Source organism: Lissotriton helveticus, chromosome 7 (genome assembly GCF_964261635.1).
Source record: "Lissotriton helveticus chromosome 7, aLisHel1.1, whole genome shotgun sequence".
NCBI classification, from domain to species: domain Eukaryota; kingdom Metazoa; phylum Chordata; class Amphibia; order Caudata; family Salamandridae; genus Lissotriton; species Lissotriton helveticus.
In genome coordinates, this window is record NC_136068.1 from 1613744363 (window position 1) to 1613761124 (window position 16762).

Consider the following 16762-nt stretch of genomic DNA (forward strand, 5'->3'; position numbering starts at 1 on the left):
AGGAAGTTTTTGACCTGCAAGAAGATATTTTGACCGGTTGAATTTCCATTTTTAAACTACAACAGCAAGGCTACAAATAGTAGGCCTGCAGTCATGTTTGCATCATCTCTGTAGTGGGTGGCAGAATGGGTACTGTATTCGAATAGTGACATTTTACCGAGTACCCTTTTTAGCAGGTACAACAGTACTTACAAGCAAGTTAAATTTGCCAATTACATTGTGTTTAGAAAAGGAGCAGAGGCGTTTTAAAGCCGATTAGCAGGGGTATATTGCATAGTTATACAACCAGCAGAAACAAGACAAAAATCCAGGTAAAACATTTCCTACAATACACTTTTTACACAGGTTCTGTATTTTGAGGTGGCTACTCTTACAGAATCATTAAGTAAGCAAGACTGCATTGTCCTGTCTACCTTTCCCACTATACATCATACATAGCATAACCAAGTTTTATAAATTAGTTCATGCTCCCTACAGGTTGACCTCACACCAGCTTCTGTCCTGAGGGGATCTCCAAAACACATTAGGTCGAAACGTAACAACAAACATCAAGACGAAATAGGACTACCAAGCACACGAAAATAAGCAGTGGTATGTCCAGCTCAGTGACGCCATATGTAATAACTGTCTCCTGAAGCCAAGGACAGCCACACACTCTGGATCACTCATTAAAAGTGGGATTCTCCCCTATTTTCAAAGATCCCAATCAACCTCCTTTGTGCTCGCAGACGCATGTTCATTTTGGTCTACAAAAATGTAAACGTGTAATAATGTCACAAATGAGCTGCTAAATTACTGCCCTTCTTTTTTGCTTAAATAAAAAAAAAAAACATTACATGTACTCTCCTAATTTGTGTGCTGCTGTGCAGTACACTTTCAGTAATGATGGGTTTCACACGATCATGTTTGGATCATTCAGACTGTTTCGCGTTTCAAGCATTATCATAGCCAAAAGGTCTCGCTTTTGGGACCTTATAAGTATTTAGTTAAGCAGCACAATATCCTTGGTGCAACATCACCAACTGTTGCATCGATAAACACTTATAAGGTCCCAAAGGCGAGACCTATTTTCTATGCCAATGCTTGTTTACCCTGCACACACCCGCGTTTGTCCTACAACAAGCAATAATTTATTATTGTATGGGACTGTTCTTATTGATTACAATTCTCCTCGTGAAGTTAATGAGCCAAAGAAAGGATTTCTGACGGCATGGTCCTAAAAGGACTCATCTGCTACAAAAAAAGTATGAAGAAGAAAATGGAGTCGCATGATGAGTCCCCACTAAACATCCCTTAGCTACCAGAAGAGTTGCCACTGAACGCTGACTAGGCAGAATAGTTAATGTTGAGAACTCATTAAAGGTCCAAGGAACTGAAGAGGAGCTGCTTGGACTTAGTGTCAACTGTTATGACATACATGCGAGCTTTTGACAAGCTAGCACAGGACAGCCTTTGAAGTCTTACGCAGAGGTTAAGCAATCTTCAGCAAAAATCGACAACGGTGAAGCTTGCAAAAGGGCCAGCGATTTTTCTACGGCAAACCGAGATGTTACATGAGGATCTGGAATTAACTGCCCTTTTCTTTATATCAGCGTAGTGTCTACGAGAAGTCCTTACTTTGGTTATGGTTTAATATAATTTCTCTTCTAACTGGGAGGGAACAAACAAAATGAATTAATTACACCTCTATTTCCTTGAGTTTTGAAATAAACAATCAAGAAAATTATAAGAAAATGAGGGTGCACTTAAAAAGTGAGCATACAGAATTTGAGAAGTATGTAGTTGTGAATGTGTAAAGCAAATTCATCCAAATATTCATAAAATTATTTCTATCTACATATAAATTATAGTCAGGAGTCATTTGATTTTAAATACACAACCCTCAAGCAATGCCACCGAATGATGTAGCAGACATTTTAGAAATGTATATTTTCATTACCATTTAAAGCTTGAATCGGCCAAATTAAAGTTACTACCCTCCCAAGTGTGTTGTCAATCAAGGTTACTATAAAGTTTATCATACTGACTTCTGCACACACAATAAACACTCTAGAGTTCTGGTATGCATTAATAATGTACAAGGGACATATGGGTAAACAAACCATCTCTGAGCATATTTTTTAAAGGAATATATCTAACTCAGTACCTGCAAATTTGAGAATAGTAATTAATTTTCTTTCTGTACTGACCCAACACCAACTTCTGAACTGTATAAAGAGTGAAAGTAAAAACGTAAACTACCAGGCTCACTTCATTGTGCACCAAAATGACATGGGACACACTCCATATAAACACGTCTTTTTATCCAGGCAGATGTTTAAGAGATGTGTAACCACTGCTGTGCTTGATATTATCTATTAGCCCGACACCAAAGCTTATCAGCTGACTTTTTCAGCATTACGATCCTCGTTTTGAGAGGCCATTGGAGACAGCTTCACTGATGCAGTAATTATTGAAATGGGAACACATGGTAGTACCACAGTTTTAGGCCATCGAATGGGGGGATAATTTAAAGGAAACAGCTTCTGTGAATGTCCACTCCTTTGTGCAGCCCCCATCAGCATTGGCTTGTAGTAAACAGGCATTATTTCCATACTGTGATACAGTATGGCTGAAATTATCAAACGGGACTGTTGATAAATGTGAATAATGTGTTGATCAGTTTAGGAAATTTTTGTACCTCAATGAGGGCCTCAGAGAATATCATTTGGGCACGTAAATATTAAAAGAATATTCTCACTTTTTACATTATTTTATCTGAAATTCAAGTGGGACATTTCCTAGATTTCAATCACAGTTCCTTTCAACTCACTTTCTATTAGACCCAAGCAGGAGGATTTTTTTGGGTAAATTTAAAAGTGAATGGCAAACCCATCCTGATCAATCCGGCTTTATTCCTGGACACTTTATTGCCCTTAATCTTAAACAGCCCTGCCTCATTTACTTTATGTACTACACAACATACCATACTCGATTCCATCTGCCTATTTTCAGGCCATAGAGTTGGCTCTCAAAAGGCTGTCATGGGATGAGAGACCAGCAAGCATAGCACTTCCCGATATCGAGAAGTACTACTGGGCCCCTCAACTTACAACTATTAATCAATAGGTACACCCCCCAGTGTATGAACCAGCATTTTCTAATAGACTTCTGAGATTTACAACCCGGAGGATATTTGCGGGGCCGCTCTTCTAGACAACGACACTTGACACTCCAGGGACCTACGGTGGTTACAATCTAGCATACTATACTCACAGCCCTGGGATGTAAGGGAAGGTTAACCAAAGCCACCCCCTTGTGGGATTCCGAAGCTTTGGGTACCATGGGTAGGTAACCATTGTTTGACAAGTGGGATCCTATTGGCCTTTCCAGGGTGGGTGATCTATGGTCCCGGTGAGACATTGTTTCGTTCACCAACCTACTGCGCTACCATCAATTAGCTCCTACCGAGACCTTCTGTTACCTGGAAGTCTGACATGCCCTCCGAGCGGTAATTACCCAAGGCGACAAACTACCTGAATCATCCCCTTTGAAAGACAGACTACTTGACAAGTATATGCCCTGCAAGGCAACTTCACTTACGTACAGCAAACTGATTAACAACTCCCTTAACACACTCCATCTACTGGAACCTAGATTTAGAGGACGAAGAATAGCCTGAAGCCCTTGCCTTCCCGAGAGAGATAGCGATTAGGTTGGGGGTTTCGCTTAGTACAGCTAAAGATACTAAATAGGTCATACTATGCATGCATCATCTTGGTGAAAATGGGTTGGGCAAAAGATGCAAACTGCCGCTAGCTGTATGGACAGCTAGATACCTTCCATCATATCTTTTGGGATTGCCCTACTGTGCGGATCAATTGGGAATCTGCAGTAAATTGAATGAACAGCCTGTGCGGCAGTAAGAGGCCACTCTCCGCAGTGGTGCTTGCTCAATATTTGGTACGCAACTGATTTGAATCGTATGGGACGAAACCGGATAACCCTGGGCTTGGCGATCACCAAGCGTAATACTGCATGATTGTGGGGGGCAAAGATGGCACTATACCTAAGAGACTGGAAGCGAGACATGGACTGGTGCAGGATAGCTGAGAAAGTGATTTATGAAGGGAAGGGAAGGGCTGTCCAAAAAAGTGGGAGAAATTGTGAGGCAACTGGAATGATTATAGAGGGGGCCTGTGTACCTCCCTCACTCAGGTGAGAGCAACTGTGTCTCCTTCTTGATATCTACGTTGCTGAAGTTTCGGTTATCTGTCAGAGGAACAACTGTTGTGAAATAGGTCTGTAATGTATTGATGCCGATTGCCTATCTGCTGATATACGATTATGATGTGGTGCGGCGCTTTGGCCGATTTTCCGTTTTATGTTCCTTAATTAAAAGATCTAAAAAATAATAATAATAGTAAAAAAAAAAAAAAAGGCGAATGGCACGAAAACAAAACAAATACATCACTAAAGTGTAGGCCCTACTTATGTCTTAACAGTCACTTCCAGGGTGTAAAACGTAACATTTAAAATCTTCAAATCAGAAAGAGACATTTGCTTACTGCATTCTGGAAGTACCTCGCTAAGATTATGTCTTAAAATGAATAGCTCGGTCTATCACGAGTTTGATAGAAGCAGACAAAGTACGTAAATGATATGGCATAGAGATCCACACCACAAGAAGGGCAGCCAGCAGTGGTCAATTGAAAGTAGCAAGGCAGAAGGCCAAAAGCGATGACACTGAAAGGGGGTATAACTCGCAAGAAGCCTCAAACTCAACTGATAGAGGGCACAATCAACAGGAAGCCACAATCTCAACTATTAAGGAAAACAATGAAAGTAGCCCACCCCAAGACCGAGGATATTCCAAAAATCCACTTCTGATAAAGGAAATTGCACAACCTGGAGAAAGCCCCGAGCTGTGCGCATCGACCTCAGCAAGTACGGCCAGACAAAAACCGACGAAAAGTTGTAAAATGGTTGACAAACGACATAGTAGGGGCGGAGGATCTTCAAGGTCAAGCGAAGGATTCAATCGATAACGTAGATAACGGTCGGACACAGGACATGGGGCAAACTGGTATGACCTCAATAACGTTCCATCCAGAGTATCAATCTAGGGGCCCAATGGACATCCTAAACAGGGGGAACATCCTACGACTACTGAAAACCATAGATAGCCTCAAAGATATTACATCTAGCGACCTGGAATCAGTAGAATTTACAGAACCATCGGGAACACTCAGAGTAGAATCAACAAAAACTGTATGGGCGACAGCAGAATTCCCGGAGAGACTACTAAGACTACTAAAAGAAAAAGCAAAGTTCGACTGCTGGGGAATAAAACTACAACCTTTCTCGAAACCAAGATACCCCGATCCTTTACTACTTGTCAGCCAGCTGAGGATAAGAGCAAAGGAACAATCACACCAGAACACAGTTTTAAGAGGGGCTCGAAGCAAAACAACCGAGAACCCAGGCCATCAAGAACAGTCCTACAAGAGAACATCGGACACCGACAATCCGCCCGAGTATAACTGGAGCTGGCTATCAAGGACAATAAATACAAAAGATACAAATGAATGACAAAGCAATGCAAAAACAGCAAAAAATTTTAGTACTGTCAGCTAATGCTCTTGGAACATCAATGGCTTAGGAGACAAGTTCTCGGACGCAGAACTAAATACCTACCTGCAAAGATTCGCCATCATCTCACTGCAAGAAACCTGGTCAGATTCCCCTCCGGCACTGTCAGGATTCAATCTGAACTGCGTTCCGCCCACGCAGAGCTCGCCGTTTGGACATAAGAAAGGAGGTCTTGCAACATACAGTGCAATACAATTGATAGCTAAAACAGTAGCACTGGCGTACAAGCTAACCCACCCAAATGCAATGCAAGTCTTGCAACTGTCACTTCGTGAACAGAATAAAAAAAGAAGACATAATCTTAATAAACCTCTACTTGCATCCGAGGGAGAAAATCAAGGGAGCACAACAGCTGAAGGAAGAAGTTGCAAAATTAATAAAATCTGAGAACACGAACAGCATAATCATCACAGGGGACTTTAACCTAAATATGCTCGGCATCTCGGTTCCTGAAAGCACTGATGAGGAGGATCTGTTTGCCTGGGAGCAGAATCATCAAGATCGCACTTCGGGAGGCAGAAGTACGAAAACCGCCAGGAGTCTGCTGGTCAAATTTGAAGAGCTGGGCTTCAGGGCACTTAATGGCAGATTTCCCGGAGATCGCCCACAATCTGCAACATTTCACAGCACAACGGCAAGCTCCACAATTGATTTCACATTCTTCTCTCGCAGTCTGTACGAAAGGGTAAGAGATTTTCACATTCGCACGACGGACCTCAGCGATCACCTCCCCCAGGAAACTACAATAGATGCACCAGCAATACCAAGTCTTCGGGGGTGTCAGCAAACTAGGCACGGACTTCACAACAAATGAAAGACGGATAAAGTGTAAAACCAAAGCCCCCAAAAAACCTCCTATTACAAGCAAAACAAGTGCTAGAAGAAAGAGGCTCAATCCGCATCCCCAAACGTAATTACATGCTGGGAGGCTTTTACAAAAAATCTGAGAGACACAGCCGGAAAAAAAACTAGAAACATAAAGCCGGATGGAAAGGGCTACGCCGCGTAACACAAGAGCATCTACAACTTTAGAAATGATACATGGCTAAAAAGGTTGAAGACGCAGATTAACATCACTTTGCGGAGAGTAAAAACAGATCCCACCGCGCGCCAAGCACTGATACAGCTAAAAGGCAGCCGCAGGAAACTATTATGGCAACTAAAAAAAGACGCACAAGAGGCCTTTTGGGGAAAACTCCTATACGACGTGAAAACAAATAACAGCGCACAGTTCTGGCAAAAGATCAACAGCCTGATTAGTGAACGAAGCCAGGGGATCGAATCCCACGTGACGGAAGAGGCTTGGACAACTTACCTCAGTTCACACTTCAATGACCCCCAGGAACCGCGGAAAAAATCTTGTATCACTAAATCCAGCTGTAAAGAACAGAAGCCCTCGCCCCAAGAATCCAGAGCAGGTGACGAGGAACTATTAATCACGAACCAACAAATATGTAATAGGATCTCAAAAGGGAAAAGAGAGGGAGCACCTGGCCCAAATGGCATACCCCCAATCGTATTCAAACAAGAGCCAGAATACTGAGCCGCTGTCCTTAAACCAATGCTTGAAAATATATGGCAGGCTACAATAATCCCACACTCATGGAGAGGAGCAATTATCTCTCCAATATTCAAAAATGGAGACCGAAATGACCCAAGAAGCTATCGCCTCATATCCCTACTCGACAATGAGGCAAAATACTACGCTGGCCTCTTACTTCAAGAGCTAACATCATGGGCGGATGAAAATTCAGCAATACCACTCAATCAAACAGGCTTCAGGAGAAACATGGGGACGACCACCAACATATTAGCCCTTTCACTTCTGATTGATACAACGCTAGAGGCAAAACAATCTTTATATCTGTGCTTTATCGGCTACAGCTCCGCCTTCGACCACATAAATAGAAATCTCCTGTGGAAAAAACTAAAGAGAATGCAAATCCCTTCAACACTGCTCAACCAACTAATTCTTCTGCACAGTGATACCTGGGTTCAGGTCAAATTAGGAGCAGGGGACTTCCTAACCAAGAAAATTCCAACTAGTACAGGAGTAAAGCAAGGATGCTTGTTAGCGCCAACTCTATTCAATCTCTTTATGGCCGAATTATCAACCACACTAAATGAAAACAACTCTCACGCACCTAAACTAGGAGGTTTCCAGCTGTCCAACCTATTTTATGCAGACGACCTAGTGCTAATTAGCCGGACCCCGATAGGCCTACAGTGGCTCCTTGACATCACTGCGCAATACTCCAAACTAAACAAACTTAGCATCAACTATGACAAAACAAAAGTCATGTGCCTTAACCATTGCAAAAAGAAATCAACACACAGTTGGTTTATGGACGAAAAGAAATTGGAAGTCACAAACAAATATCGCTATATAGGAGTAATCATAGACAACAGGGGAAGTTTCACATCACAACGAGAGGAATTAACAAGCATTGGAAATGCAATAGGTCTCGCATTAGGAAAGTTTGAGTGATTGGTATTGTTAATGACACTTTTTTTATTTATGTGTTGGTTTTGAAAATAGTAAAATTAATAGCTTTGTCAGTTACAATGTCAATAGTTTTAACTTTCGCAAATGTGACACCTATAGCATTTGTAATGCAATGTGTGTTGTATTTACGTGACTTAGATGTATTGATATTACAAATAACAATGGCTTTTAATTTTGTAAATAATGTGGTGGTGGATGCGGTGGTGGTGCATGTGGTGGATGTGGTGGTGGATGTGGTGGATGCGGTGGATGTGGTGGTGGTGGGTGTGGTGGATGTGGTGGTGGTGGGTGTGGTGGATGCGGTGGTGGTGCATGTGATGGATGTGGTGGTGGTGGATGTGGTGGTGGATGTGGCGGTGGATGTGGCGGTGGATGTGGAGGTGATGGTGGATGTGGTGGTGGATGTGGTGGTGGATTCGGTGGATGTGGTGGTGGTGGATGTGGTGGTGGATGTGGTGGTGGATGTGGTGGTGGATGTGGATGCGGTGGATGTGGTGGGATGTGGTGGTGGATGTGGTGGATGTGTTGGTGGTGGATGTGGTGGTGGATGTGGTGGTGGATGCGGAGGTGGTGGATGTGGTGGTGGTGGATGCGGTGGATGTGGTGGTGGATGTGGTGGATGTGGTGGTGGATGTGGTGGTGGTGGGTGTGGTTGATGTGGTGGTGGATGCGGTGGATGTGGTGGTGGTGGATGTGGTGGTGGATGTGGTGGTGGATGCAGTGGTGGATGCGGTGGTGAATGTGGCGGTGGATGTGGAGGTGGTGGTGGATGTGGTGGTGGATGTGGTGGTGGATGTGGTGGTGATGGTGGATGTGGTGGTGGATGCGGTGGATGTGTTGATGGTGGATGTGGTGGTGGTGGTGGATGCGGTGGTGGTGGTGGATGGGGTGGTGGTGGTGGATGGGGTGGTGGATGTAGTGGTGGTGGATGTGGTGGATGTGGCGGTGGATGTGCCGTCCCAGAGTGATGTGGCGCCGTCCCAGAGTGATATGGTGGTGTTGTGCGGCGTGCAGCAGTGTGCGGGGTGCAGCAGTGTGAGGCGTGCAGCAGTGTGAGGCGTGCAGCAGTGTGAGGCGTGCAGGGGTGAGAGGCGTGCAGGGGTGAGAGGCGTGCAGGGGTGAGAGGCGTGCAGGGGTGAGAGGCGTGCAGGGGTGAGAGGCGTGCAGGGGTGAGAGGCGTGCAGGGGTGAGGGAGGGTGAGGGTGTGTGAGGGTGTGTGAGGGTGTGTGAGGGTGTGTGAGGGTGTGTGAGGGTGTGTGAGGGTGTGTGAGGGTGAGGGGGTCTGAGGGGGTCTGAGGGGGTGTGAGGGTGAGGGGGTGTGAGTGAGGGGGTGTGTGGGTGAGGGGGTGTGAGTGTGAGGGGGTGTGTGGGTGAGGGGGTGTGTGGGTGAGGGGGTGTGTGGGTGAGGGGGTGTGTGGGTGAGGGGGTGTGTGGGTGAGGGGGTGTGTGGGTGAGGGGGTGTGTGGGTGAGGGGGTGTGTGGGTGAGGGGGTGTGTGGGTGAGGGGGTGTGTGGGTGAGGGGGTGTGTGGGTGAGGGGGTGTGTGGGTGAGGGGGTGTGTGGGTGAGGGGGTGTGTGGGTGAGGGGGTGTGTGGGTGAGGAGGTGTGTGGGTGAGGGGGTGTGTGGGTGAGGGGGTGTGTGGGGGAGGGTGTGTGAGGGTGAGGGGGTGTGAGGGTGAGGGGGTGTGAGGGTGAGGGGTGTGAGGGTGAGGGGGTGTGTGGGTGAGGGGGGTGAGGGGGAGTGAGGGGGAGGGGGAGTGAGAGTGAGGGGGAGTGAGAGTGAGGGGGAGTGAGAGTGAGGGGGAGTGAGAGTGAGGGGGAGTGAGAGTGAGGGGGAGTGAGAGTGAGGGGGAGTGAGAGCGAGGGGGTGTGAGAGTGAGGGGGTGTGAGGGGGTGTGGCGGTGTGAGGGAGAGGGTGAGGAGGGTGAGGGGGAGTGAGGGGGTGTGTGAGGGTGAGGGGGTGTGCATTCTGAGGGTGTGTGGCGGTGTGAGGGGGTGAGGGCGTGTGAGGGTGAGGGGGTGTGCATTCTGAGGGTGTGTGGCGGTGTGAGGGGGTGAGGGCGTGAGGGTGTGTGTAAGGGTGAGAGGGTGGGTGTGTGTGAGGGTGAGAGGGTGGGTGAGAGGGTGGGTGAGGGTGAGGGGGTGAGTGAGGGGGTGAGGGAGGGGGTGAGTGAGGGGGTGAGTGAGGGTGAGGGGGTGAGTGAGGGGGTGAGAGTGAGTCAGGTGAGTGAGGGTGTGAGAGTGAGTGAGGGTGAGAGGGTTGTGAGAGTGAGTGAGGGTGAGAGGGTAGTGAGGGTGAGTGAGGGTGAGTGAGTGAGGGTGAGGGGTGAGTGAGTGAGGGTGAGTGAGAGTGAGGGCTCTGAGGGGGTGTGGCGGTGTGAGGGAGAGGGTGAGGGGAAGTGAGGGGGTGGGTGAGGGGGTGTGCATTCTAAGGGAGTGTGGCGTTGTGAGTGGGTGAGGGCGGGTGAGGGGCTGTGCATTCTGAGTGGGGGGGTGGCGGTGTGAGGGGGTGAGGGCGTGTGAGGGGGTGGGTGAGAGGGTGGGTGAGAGGGTGAGTGAGGGTGAGGGGGTGAGTGAGGGGGTGAGGGGGTGAGGGGGGTGAGTGAGGGGGTGAGGGGGTGAGTGAAGGTGAGGGGGTGAGGGGGTGAGTGAAGGTGAGGGGGTGAGTGAGGGGTGAGAGTGAGTGAGGTGAGTGAGGGGGTGAGAGTGAGTGAGGGTGAGAGGGTTGTGAGGGTGAGTGAGGGTGAGTGAGGGTCCGAAGTAAATGGTGGCAGGGCAGACATCATTGCAGCTAGCAAGTCGATCTTGACATTTGTATACTCTCTACTCCGACCAAGGCTGGAATTAGTCACTAGTTACAGACCTGAAGACTGGATGTGCTCTCTCTGAACACACTGCAGCGGCAGAGCTGTGAACATCGGCCCGATCAGATCTGCACACAATTTGTCATAGATAGACAATAAGCACATTGCATGGAGAGCAAATGTTCCTTCTGCTGGACTACGAAGCAGTCCGTAAGACATAGACACACACTACATGCTCTACTGCACAACCTCATGAACACACTACAAAGTCCGCAAGAGCTAAAGATAGAGCTAGGCAAACCCAAAGCGCAGCATACATATATCTACGGAAATCTAAGATGAAGCAAAATTAAACTCAAGGCTCACGGTGCCCTCAAGCCACAGTCTAGAACACCATGACTGGGAATCCATTTTAGACGGAGCCATAATGAGCGAGTGGCCAACAGACCCTGTAAGTCCCAGTGGGGTACACGTGTTACTATGGTAATCCCTAAACTAAAGCCACAATAAACATGTGGTAAATGGAGACTATAAACAACAAGCTCTCGGCATTGCTGTGGGGGAGGCGGGGGAGCGGAGCGCATTCCTTTGAAGTGTGATGATATGGGGGGGGGGGCAGGGGAGAGGAGCGGCCACATCAATGGAGAGCTGATGAAGTGCTAGGATTCCCCACGGCCAGACTGACTTTTGCGTGGCGCGCAGCGTACTTGGGAACACAGCGACATATAGCATGGGACAGAGTAGCAGCGTGAGAGGGACAGAAATGCATATTTTTAGCGCACAGCATGGGCGGGGGCAGTATGTGACAGAGGCAGAGCGTGGGCAGAGTGGGACGCAGCAAGAATGTGGGGTCAGAGGGGCACATAGTATGGACGGGGGTGGGGGATCAGAGGCAATATGTGAAAGGAGCAGAGCGTGCCATGGGGCGGACAGAGTGGTGCACAGCATGGACGGTGTTGGGGGAACGGAGAAGGCAGCATGTGACTGAGAGGCAGAGCGTGGGCAGGAGACAGCGTGGCGCGCAGAGTACTTGGGTTGAGAGGGACACTTAGCATGGGGCAGACTATCAGTGCGAGAAGGGCAGAAATGTTGATTTTTAGCGCACAGCATGGGCGGGGGGCAGTATGTGACAGAGGCAGAGCGTGGAATGTTTTTAAGACAAACTTAAAGAGAGGGCTAAGCGTCCCAGCAGACCGCGCCCTAATTTAAGCTCGGACAATTTTATAGAAGCAGCCGAGGGCAAGAGACTGCCCGCTGGTAAAAAAAACAAGCCTTTCACCGTAACACGGCGGGCAGGGGAGGGGGCGGAGAGGGGAGAGGTGCGAGGTGCGACACGGCAGGCAGGCAGGGGAGGAGAGTAGGAGGAGGAGGGGGGAGGAGAGTAGGGGAGGCACGGCCTAGCGGCCGTGCAATCAAGTAGTGAGGGGGCGGAGCTGGGGGAGGCTGTGAGAGAGAGTAGGCAAGGCAGGCGGCTGGGGGCATGTGCACGCGCATTTAAGCTCAATGCGCATGCGCATTGAGCTTAAATTTCTCGTGCACTGCAAGGAATCGCCACGATTCCTTGCAGTGTGGATAAAGAGCGGATAAGTGCCAATACTCTCGCCTTGCTCGATGCGCATGCGCATCGACAGGCGAGACCTAAAAAAGAGAGGCCTAATGACAGCTGTATCTTTAAGAAAGTTGAAAAACGAAATTGTTGGGCTAAACCTCTCCCCACTAATAAAGCTGATCCAAGCCAAACTGATCCCATCCATAACCTATGGAAGTGAAGCAATGAGAGGCAGGGACGCTGAAACAGTAAACGGAACAATAACAAGAGCGATGCGCATGATTCTTGGACTTCCGCGATACACCTCACCGGCGCAAATTCGACTTGAATTTGGGTTGGTAAAAGAAGAGCTGTCGCGCAAGGGAGCTTACCTCAAAAGCTGGTACAAAATCTGTAGGGGAGAGGCAAATACCCTGAACGCACTACTCTGGAAATAACTTCAAAGCAAAGACAATAGCCCAGCAAGGCTTTTTCTGGAGGACTCGATAAAGCAATTGGGGGCGCGACAACTGTGGGATCTTCAAGGGACTTTGGCAGGCTTTAAAAAAACAGTAAACAATGTCGTCAGAAAAGATTCTCTCTTACAGGATAAAGCCTTACTGACGGAGCGAGCACACGGCTGGCTAACTGTACACACTTACAAAAAGCTTGCACCACAACCGTATCTTCTGACCAGCTTCACCAAAAAAACAAAAGAGGTATTCCTGAAACACCGGCTAGGAGTACTGCCCTCCGCAGACCACATGGCCCCTTGGCTGCGACCTCCAAAACCAGCAAAATGCCGCCTGTGCGGGAACGATGAGGAAAACATCATACATCTCATTACATTCTTTAAGATGCTGCAGAGTGCAGGAACCTGTTGAGACCACTGTCAGGTCCTGCAGGCAAGCAGTCTTGGCTTGCTTTTCAGGCGATGAAGTCCAAATGGCCTCTCGACTGGTAAAATATATCAAAGCCATAGAAGCCAGAATCAATATAAAGTAAGAACAAATGGACAAAGAAACCGTATCTTCCACACCCTTGGAGCAAAAAACACTCGATCCACATAGAGGCACAGTTGACTAACTGGCATAAACACGGACAGAGCTCCCAAAAGGCACGAGCATATGGGGACAAAGAACAGTATCCCTTTGAAAATGGAATGAGGTCTGCAACGCTCTACAAAATGGAAAAGAGGCTAGGTTAACCACAAGAACTCGCCCCAGAGGAACTGCAGCAATGCCTTAGTGACGGACAATCATTCACCCCAAAAAACTTTCCTTCCTTTCTTTTAAATTTCAATTCTCAGTACTGTTTAAGCGAAGCTATCTTCCTTTTATTGGTGTTTTTAACTTCTCACAAAAACTAACTTAGGCTGCTACAGCTATCTTCCATTTTTAACTGTTTTTATCGCTGCTGGGTTTTTTGCAATGGTTTTTATTAACTGTACAATAAAATATTACTTACTTAAATTGAAAGTAGCGGAAATGGGAAATATCTCTCGATCGTAAATGATAGCCACAGATGAAAATCTGCGAAGCAGGGATACACAAAATCGGAGCATCTGAATGTTGAACGTTGTACCAAATACGTAACGGTTGCACCATAGCAATTGTGAGTGCACAATTGATATGAGGTACCTACTCTCACTTCTATTTTACAGTCAACCTTAGACCTCATTTTGAAACAATCTGGGAAATAGCATAGTCAACAAAAGAAATACTGTTCAGCTAACGACTATAAAAACCTGCAATCCCCTTTTTAAGATTCAATACAAATCATGTAATAATTTCTCAGTAGAACACGCAAAAACTGTGCACACGTTGATATGCTTTTTTAACATGCTCAGTTATATATGGTCATTATCACATGTCAAGTTTTTAAAAAACAAAAAAAAACATCGACCTTCAGAAAGGGGGAATTTTGTTTTACATTTCATCTTCAATAGCGCCTTTAAAGGACCGTTTTTTTACTTCACAACATTGTTTACACGTACATTTCCAACCGATTTGGCCATGAAAGATCTGTTCATAGAAGCTGGATCTATGATAACAGGAAGTTGATACATATGTGCTTGCATTCATAAAGCACATAGAATGTTAATAAGAGGCAAAATTCTCTTCAACAATTAATCGTGCACAAAATAGAAACTGATCCCAAAACTAATAAATAAACACACACCAAAAACGAAAGGAAACCGGTGAGGCAATATCAGCAAAGTGTGCCTCAGCAAAGCGCACCTCGGCAGTCCTGTCACACAACCGGCTCAGAGATCTCCTCAGCGAAGCTTGCGTACACCCTTCGCCCCACAGCTTTTGTTATGCGATGAGGATTCTGACCTCACATAAGGCGATCTATGACCGATGTCGGCACATCTGAAGGAAAGCCCGACCGTAGATCGGCGAGGTAGCCGGAGATTTGTTCCTGTGGCCCACTTGCAGGCCGCCTCCCTTTGCCGGATACTCTCGCGAGTTGCGAGAGAGCTTGGAAGGCCTTGTGAGATAGACTGTCGCCTCCCAGGTCCCCTCGACCGCTTACCGGGCCGCTGGTGCCTGCACCCCCGCCGCCGGATGCACCAGCCTGTCCCTCTCTTGTGTTCTGCGGCCTCTATAACAAAAGCAGCTCCTCCGTCTTTCCAGCGGCCGCCATCTTCCTCCGACCGCTGCCACTGAGCGCGAGGGGGGCACTCTGGGATATGTGGTCCCAACCAGAAAGACTGAGTGGTTCCGGCGTCTGAGGGCTAGACTGTGCTCTGGTTGAAAACCCCGGGAAGCTAAAAGAATCTCCGTGCCCCAGGGGCACCGATGACACACACTAATTCCAAATAAGAACTAGAATGCTAACATTCAGCTCCAATGACGGAACAAAAGTGATCGCGAGGTTGCTTGAACAGAACTAAAGGAATATGAAGTACTTATCGCTAAATAGGTAGTAGTACATTGTCAAAATATGAGTTTCTCTAATACTGTGCCTTAGCAATGCGTATTTTAACATGGTTTGACAAATCTGAGAAGAAATCGTGAATTAACAGGGCGATGTGAGCCAAGCCAGAGAGTGCCAAGGGTCTGGCTTGGCTCTAAGAATCCGTGCACCAGTTGAATATATCTGGCAAGAAAATCTAGTAAGAAACATCATGTAAAAATATGATAGGAGTCTCATTAAATAAAAAAGTGTTATTTTTTTTTACGTGCGGAAGCGTTTGACAGTAGATCATTAGATTATATTTTCTCCAATGCTGGAATTAGGAAATACATTGACTACGGGAACCTGTAAATCGGCGGAATCATGAAAAGCGCATTCCTAGGAGTGAAGTGAATTTTAGGGAGGGGGAACATGGGGCTTCAGATAAAAGTAGCAGAGCCACCTACATGGCATACACACACAACACACACGGTCACGCACGCACGCTATTTAAATCTGACATTCTATATATCTCTATATGCATATTTTGATATAGATATATACACAATAATATACATTCAGAGTTAAACATTATAAGCAAACACAGCTTCACAAGGAAACATAGCTGGAAACTTAATGTGTGTAGCAAAGCGTACATTGAATAGCTGTGTAGCTGCGGGGAGGGGCAGGAGAAATAGAGATGGGGCACATACCCCCATCAGACCCCCTCTAGGCACACCACTAAAAAACAGAGTCTGGCAGTAAACGTATTCATTTGTGTTTTTTAAACACAGTTGAAAATAAATGACCTAAAAGACAAATGTGACAGTAAACCTGTTCTGGTTTACTTAATTGGTCAGAAAGAGGTTGCATTTTTAAATATCTTACTGGGTTAAGACATCTGCTGCTAAGATCTTTGTGTGACAAATTCCAAAAGAACAAATAATGGACGGAATGGTGAACAATGCAAATATTCACCCCAAGTCACAAAGAACCATCATTCTTTTGCTGACGACGCTACCCCAGTTTGGACCCAGCCATATGCAAATCAGTCTTGACTGTGCTCCTCATGGGAACAGTCAAGCCCGGACTGCCAAGCCAGGTCCTCCCTGGACCGGAAACAAGCATCCTGGGACCGGTTTTTGGGACATCACCCCTCATCAGTCAGGCTACCTTGAATCCAGTGGTGCAGCTAGCACGGGACCAATGCCTGGGCATATCCTCCTCACTTAGGGTGAAAAATTCAAAAACAACAAATGATGGACGGAATGTTGAGCAATGCAAACAATCACCCTCAGTCACAAAGATCTGGGTTCAATCGATCGTTCTTTTGCTGACCACGCTGCCCCAGTTTGGACCCAGCCATTTGCAAATCAGTCTTGACTGTGCTCAT

At 46.9% G+C, this 16762-nt stretch overlaps 1 protein-coding gene across 7 annotated transcripts in view; it reads right to left on the minus strand.

Moving 5' to 3' along the window:
- The window catches only part of SCAF1 (SR-related CTD associated factor 1), a 438521-nt gene extending 423156 nt beyond the window's left edge, over window positions 1-15365 (minus strand). Inside the window, exon 1 of one of the 7 annotated variants that reach the window (XM_078655270.1) lies at window positions 14650-15365. The gene's annotated coding sequence lies outside the window, so the exon portion shown is untranslated. The remainder of the gene's footprint in view (window positions 1-14649) is intronic. The other 6 variants (XM_078655274.1, XM_078655269.1, XM_078655271.1 and 3 more) reach the window with 6 other exon arrangements.
- Between the last annotated feature and the right edge of the window lie 1397 nt (window positions 15366-16762).